Here is a 7545-nt window from a genome sequence, read left to right on the forward strand (position 1 = left end):
AGTCACCTGGCTGAATACAAGGGAGGCAGGGAAATCTAGTCTTTCATTTGGGCCCATCGCCAGCTGGAATAAAATTTGCATTCTATTTCTAAGGACAAAAGGGTATAGTGGATGTTGGGTAGCTCACACAAGTCTCTGCTCCTCTGGGTTTACTTGGTAATCCCCGTGTCCTCTCCACATTCTGGAAAGTTGTTGGCAACAGCTACCCATCACCCACATGCGGACAGCAGGGAGGTCACCGGGGTCAGCCCAGAACTGAAGCACAAAGGTCAAATCTGCCTTTTCTGCAGACTCTGTTACCATCATACCCAGCCACCCCGCCTCCTGCCTGCCCCCAGACTGGAGCTCAGGCCAGAATTCAGGGAGCGACAAGGTAGAATAAAAGCATGGAAGGCACGGTTTGGAACAATAGCTCAGCTGGCAGACTCCGGACGCAGACTTCCCAGGTTTCCAGCCCAGCACCATCACCGACTGGCTTTGGACTTTCCGTTACTTATGGCCACTTTAACTAACTTGCAGTTACGTTAGCCTCCCAAGGCCTCCCTGTCTTCGTGTTAAAGCGGAGATGAGTACAGGGCCACCTCACAGGTTGGTGTGAAGATGTCATGGAAATAACACCTGAAGAGCTCCTCCGGAGAGGGTAAACAGGAGTTCTTTCTACTGAGCAGAAGTACCACGAGCAAAGACACGACCTCCCCAGAGACGGCCGCCAACCTGGACCATGGACTTGGGCCCAGAGACCTGTTTCACAAAAAGGACGGAAACTACCAACTTGGATGCGTCATCGATTTACTTGCTACTTTCAGCCCAGTATTCCCACCAGTTTAGAAGAGATGGCCACAGGCTCCGCTTACTGTTTAACAAACATCCATGTGACAAATACCCGGGATTCGTCTGTTTGTTGTTTTATGGCGCAGAATCTTTTCTTTCCTTGAGTTTGGTTTTCCTTCTTGACTACTTGGACTACTTCCAATACATTTTTAAAAACAATACTTAAACAAAGAAAAACAAACCAGGAAAACCAACAGCATTTGGCTTTGCACATGCCCCTCTCCACGACAAAGTCTGCGGCCACTGCTGTCCCTTTACAAGAACTTCGCAAACCCTGGCAAGTCCACCGTCACTGGATACACGAAAAGCCGCACTATCATTTTCTTAGACAAACATCCTGGGCAATTTGGCTTCTTTTACTGTCATTAATACAACCGGTTCTGCTGAGTACCTTAGGGGACCTTGAAAGACCAGTTCTTGTTGTTTTAACCTGCTCGCTGGCCTATCCTCTTGGTTTATAATTCTAACATATTTGCCAATGGCTTCCAGGTACCACCGAAAAAAACACCTACGATATACAAAGGGCATTTTCTTTTTCCTTAATATCCATGTCTCCAGGACAGGACAGGAAAGATGTAATGAACGCCAAGGAGCACGTGGGCAAGTGTGTCCTTGCGCATGTTTACCCGAAGCTTGGACTAAATGTTCCCGTGTCCTTTAGCTTATTCTGCCACTTCCCAGTTTGGCTGAAACTGTTGGAACTAATCCCTCTGCCCTTTAAACTTCTGATTTAAGCTAAAGTGACATGCTGGTTGGCTACTTCAGGGACCAGGGAAGTGAGTGAGAAGAGTAACGGCGCCCCCTACAGGTCTGTGCTTATGACAGTGAATTTGACAATCTCGGGGGGCCTCCTGAGCAGCAGGAGTGTCCTCTGGTGTCTGGCCTGGTGGGATCTGCAAAGTGGTGATTTAATGACCAGTGGTTTTCAGTATATTCATGAAACTATGCAACCATCTCATGATTGATTTAGAACATTTTTCATCAGCCCCAAAAGAAAGCCTGTGCCTATTTAGCTGTCCGTCTCTCATCCCTTCCTCACCCCAGCCTTAGGCAACCAACCACTCACCTGCTTTCTGTCTCTATGGAGTTACCTATTCTGGACATTTTATATAAATGGAGTGATATAGTTTGCTGTCTTCTGTGATTGAGTTAGTTTACATAGTACCGTGTTTTCAGAGTTAATCTAAATTGTATGTATCAATCTTCTACTCCTTTTTTTTAGCCAAATAATACCCCATTGTATGGGTAATACCACATTTCAGTTACTGATTCATCACCTGATGGCTGTTTGGGTTGTTTTCAGGGTTAGGTGATTATGAATCTGCTGCTATGAACATTCCTGTGCAAATGTGTCTGTGGACAAGACTTGTATGTAAAGCATTCCTTTAGGTCGGAGAGTCTCAAACAGGGATAATTTTGCCCCCTAGAGGAATTTGGCAGTGTGGGAGAACAAGGTTACCTGTCACACCTGCGAAAACGGTGCTCCTGGCATCCAGTAAACAGAGGCCAAGATGCTGTTAAACACCCGTGATGCACAGGGCAGCCCCACAGCAGAAAAAATACCCCTCAGAAACGTCGCCAGTGCCTGGGTTTCGAACCCTCACCCCCAAGGTGACTCAGGTGCCCAGGAGGGAGGTTTGGGAAGCTTCAAGGATCCTCATTCTCACTTCGTGCAAGTGACCCTCAGCTGGACAATTTCCAACTTGTAAAACCAAGACTTTTTTTCACGAACCCCTTCAAACAAAGAGGACCCACATTCCTTCAGAAAGGTCTGAGGTGTATCATTTAGTCCGGGGTTCTTCACTCAGGACCTGGGTCTCCGGGGAATTTCGGAGCTGCCTGAAACTCTCTCTAAAAGTGCGTGCACGTGCAGACCATATTTTCAGGGGAGAGGATCTCAGTTCTAAGGGGGCCGATGAGCCCGAGCCTTCACGCTCCTTAGCCAATTTTTTCCCCTTCACTTCTCTGTGGCACTCTTCCTAGGCGGAAAACTCTGTTTTCTAATGTCAGTTAATTAAGAATTAGAGATAAAAGAGAGCCTGTTGCAGGCAAAGTGGAGGTATAATAGTCTGTCCGGGGCCACCGGGGTGGCAGAGAGAAGCAGAGGCTTCCCCTCCACACCTCATGGGGAAGGAGGCCTCGATGAAACATTGCAGCCAAGTGGTTCCCAGCACAGGCCTCGGAACAAGGTGGCCCGGCCTGGAATTCCTGCTCTGCCAACCTCTGGTTGTGGAAACTCAGGGAAGGCACTCGACCTTTTTGTGCTTTAACTTCCTTACCTGAAAAATGGGGGCAGTCATAGTAACCAACCCACACAGTGCAAATTGGGTGGTTAGAAAGCTTAGAACGACACACAGCAAGTGGTAAGCACTTTGTGCTTGTTATCTATGTAGTGCGGTCTCTGTATTTTTTATCCTAGGAACAATCGATGTTAAAAATGTAAAATCATCAGCACCGAAATCATTAAAAATGTAATATAATCTCCCTTTGACATGTCCATGCGAATTTTGCTGCTGCTTGTGAAGGCACTTTTTGTGCCTAGAACTTTTTAAAAAACTCAATGTCATACTTGGTATATAATCTGTCAGATGGTGGTCAGTGCTGGAGGAAAACGCAGCAGGGCGAAGGGTGGGCGGAGGGCACTGAGGGTTTGCACAGAATGGTCCAGGAAGACACGTCTCAGAGGGTGACGTTCTAGCAGAAGAAAGCAAGGGGTGGGCCCTGTCACCGTCTGGGGAAAGGGCGCTTCCTGCAGGAGGAGCAGCGAGTTGGAGAATGGGGGAGGGTGTGTGGCTTAGCCCCAAATCCAGACTGAGCAAGGGGAAGAGCAGTAACATGGGAGTCAGAATAGGAGGGGCAGTGGGTGGGCTCAGGACCTGAGCCAGAAAGAAGCTGTCGGAGGGTTGGAACAGAAACGATAGGGCCTGGCTCACAGGAGAGGATGGGGTAGAAGCAGGGGGACCAGTTTGGAGGCTATTGTTTAAATCCAGGGGGGAGATAATGGTGGTTAAACCAGGTTGGAAGTAGGAGAAGGTAAGAAGGGGTAGGAATCTGCATATATCTTAAAGGAACGGCCATCAGCTTTGCCCATGAGAAATGGGATGTGAAAGAGATGAATCCAGACCATCTCCAGAGCAAACACCAGCCCCTTCCACAGCCTAGTTCAAGTCCCATAAATGTCTTCAGCTGTGTTCGCACATTCTATGTACTCAATTCTAAGCATCTCAAATGCTAGACTAATAAGCATAACCTTCCCAAATACTTAAGCAACTATAGAAAATCTAACTACTTAAATAAGTAATGACAGTGATTTACCAGTTATCTTCAACATTACAGTATTGTTAATAAACTGGGATACATTCTGTTATAGTTTTCAATTTAAAAATCTCGAGTCCACAATGATTGCTCAACTACACATTTTACATTGGAATCACGAGGCTCACAGGTCAAAACGTTGGATGCCCTACTTGCCAGGTCCTCTGAAACATAATGAACATTGTAGGGGCCAACTAGTAAGTACGACACAGGTCATTTCTAAATCTAACACAAAAATATTAACACAAAGCATTTAACCGTATCATCTATACAACTAAGTCTGAGACTTTCCAGAGGTGCAGTCGCACACCCAGTAAGGAGAAGGGTGGCGCCCAGGTGAACTGAGGCCACATTCTCACCGACAGGGCTGTGACTGCTGATCAATCAGGCAGCACTGTCCAGGACCCCAGATCTGAAGACGCAGAGATCAGGGAGAGGTTTCTGCGTGTTTCTCTTTTTAAATGAGAAACAGGAGCAAGCTGAGCCCCCCAGAAAGGGAGGTTGAGGTCGGTGGAGTCTAATAATCCGCATCCCCTGGAGTCAGATTACTCACTGCCTAAGTTTCCTGAAATTCCCTTCTACTTTATCTCCAGGTTTGATGGGACCATCTTTGATAGCCTCTGTACTGCTTGCTTCCCTGCTCGATCGGGTTGACCTGTGGGTGTGGTTCTCGAACTTGGCTGTGCAGTGGAATCCACTGTGGCCAGCAGCAGCCGATTGTTTTGGTCCCGGTGAGGTCCAGGGCTGTTACTGTAGCTGCGGTGGTCAGGTCATCCTAAGAGGTGACATTTATACAGAGACCCCCAGGTACAGAGAGATGGATCTACCAAATATCTAGGGGATGAGAGATCAGCAAAAAACAAGGTTCTGAAGCAGAAAGCTGTTTGGCCCAGGAAAAAGAGAGCTGGACTGCACTAAGTGGGGGGAGGGGTGGGGGGGCAGCAGCCCAGCGTGCCGCCCAGCACGTCTGTGTGCGGACTGTGTTCTCCCACCAGACCATGAGACTCCAGTCTTTGTATCACTAGCTACATTCCATGTACCTAGTCATTCCATGTCAGCCCATGGACTATGCTCAGTATTTACTAAATAAAGGAAAAACCAACTAGGTATAGCTCCTCCATGAGCAAATTAGAATATCAGGATGCTAGGCTTAATTTTTCACTCCCTAGCTCCCTATAAAACCCAGTGGGGAGCTGTGACATTTATGGAGCTCCCCAAAGGCTTTGTTTTATAAACACATGGTCTGCAGCCCCCGAGAAGGGAGGGCCACCAACTGATGAGAACAGTGCAAGTCTTCTTCTCGGTACTTACCGGTGAGTGGATACGATTCCCTAGAGCGCCATTGCTATGTACGACTGCGTACACGCAGTCAAGGGTCACCAAAATCGGTGCTTTGCGAGCGTTTCCTGGGGACTGATTTCACGTTCCGTGCAGGAGCCAGGCCAGCTGAGAGGCCTGCCCTCTCCCGCCGTGTGCGTGCACAGCAGAGTCAGAATTCCTGCCAATTTTAGGTGGGAGCCTTGCTATTATTGCGCCATCACTGTTGTGTAGAGTGGCTCATGGCTTTCCTCTGCAGTTTTTCCTGCACTTTAATGACAGCTTTCTGTTTCTTTTTTATCTGTAACCATCTGGTTTGTTGTGGGTTTGTTCTGTAAGCTCTGCAGGCCGTGTTAGGGAATGCTTCATAAATCTTTTTCCATGACTTAGGTTTGAAGTTGGAGTATGTTGGTTTTTGTGGGTAACGGTCCCATTAGACTGCTAAGCTTCCCTCCTGTAGTTAGAGCACCCTACTTTTACTTTGGGGCCCCCACCCCATCTCCACCAGCCCTAGTTGGAGCTGTGTAACTTGGAGTCTTTCCCTGCCCCCCCCTTCTCTTGCCCCAAGGGTGCTCTGCTAACCAAGAATCGCACTTCCTTCCCCTGTCACAGTGAGCCCTGGGTTCAGGGACAGCCCACAGCCCTTCTCGACCACCAGGGTCCTCACTGTGAGCTGGCAGATCGATGCTCGTTAGGAAGGAGCAGCCTGCTCTCTTCCTCCGCAACAGTGGTTCTCAGAACTAACACTTCTTTTTATAAACAATTTTTTGTTACTATCCCTTTAATACACCAGAAGGGAATTCAGAGATAATGCACATGTCATGAAAAAAAATAGGCTCTCTGAACTCTAGTACAAAAGAGAAATAAACGCCGCTTATAAAAATAACAAAAATACATTCATAACAAATTAGCAGTGCATCGGCACGTGAGGGCACAGGCACGCCTACACGTGAAGATGTAGCGGGATAATGGGAAGCGTGCTCCAGACGTGGGGAAGCGCCATGAGCGTGCTGGTGACGGGCAGAGCTGTGCGCAGGTGAGCCGCATGGTGCCACCAATACCGTTAGGGACGTCACCCTTGGTGACGTGACATCTGAAGTAGTGACATAGTGAACTGCCCTTGCTAAAGTCTGAAACAAAGGAAAGAACAATTTTCTTTTACTTTGCACATGGTCGTATTTGTGAACAACTCAGTGTGTAGTAAAACTGAGCAGCGTATCTAGGGACCCAGTGAGGTGCCCTCTGGGGACCAAGGCCGTGGACACCATCTTTGCAGTCTCCCCCTGCCTTCTCTGGGTTTCGGGTATCTCCCAGAAGGGAGCTTCTATGTTTGCCTGGCCCCCCAAATTTTGTGTCTGCCACCCAGAGGACACCTCTAGGTGACCTGACTCCGGTGGCCAGTGGGGCCGATACGTGTGTTTCCCACAGGACTGGAGCAGACAGAGAAAGAGGTCTTCACCCAGCGACCAGCCCAGCCAGAGCAGCACAGAGGCAATGCACCGAGGAGCCCAGTCGCTCTGTGGAAGAGGCCTGTTAGCTCATCTTCATGGCTGCAAGCCCGTGGGAAGGGCTAAGGAAACACACATCTAAGACCATCTGAAATCTTCTCCAGAGACGTCAGATACTGGGCACAATGTTTGCATTTTTCCTCTGCCGGGCTCTCTGGTGTCATGTCAGAGGCACCAGAGCATTGTTTATGGCCCTGCTGCCCCCAGGGATCTCATGGGCAGAAGGTGGGTCCAGGCACTCCAGCCACAAGCCAAGACTGTCCCCATGTACCTCATGTTCTTCAAGAACCCGAGTCTTTAAGTGTTGCCTTTTGTTTATATCTCCCGTAGGTTTCTCCACTTGCCTCTAAGAAATTCTGAGCTAACCTGTAACTCCTACAGGTAGTCTATGTTCTCTCCTCACATCCGAGCAGGTCACCAGGAAGCCACACAGCATGGCAAGGGTGAGGGGGTGGGTCAGCCCCTGCGAGCCACCTTCAGGGGCTGGGGGTGGAGTGAGGAGGTAATGGGTGTTGCACTTGGTTTAATCAGAGGTCACACACAAGAGGAGACGAAGACAGCAAGTATTCAGCAC

This window comes from Artibeus jamaicensis, unplaced genomic scaffold (assembly GCF_021234435.1).
Source record: "Artibeus jamaicensis isolate MK-2021 breed Jamaican fruit bat unplaced genomic scaffold, CSHL_Jam_final scaffold_916, whole genome shotgun sequence".
In the NCBI taxonomy this organism is placed as follows: domain Eukaryota; kingdom Metazoa; phylum Chordata; class Mammalia; order Chiroptera; family Phyllostomidae; genus Artibeus; species Artibeus jamaicensis.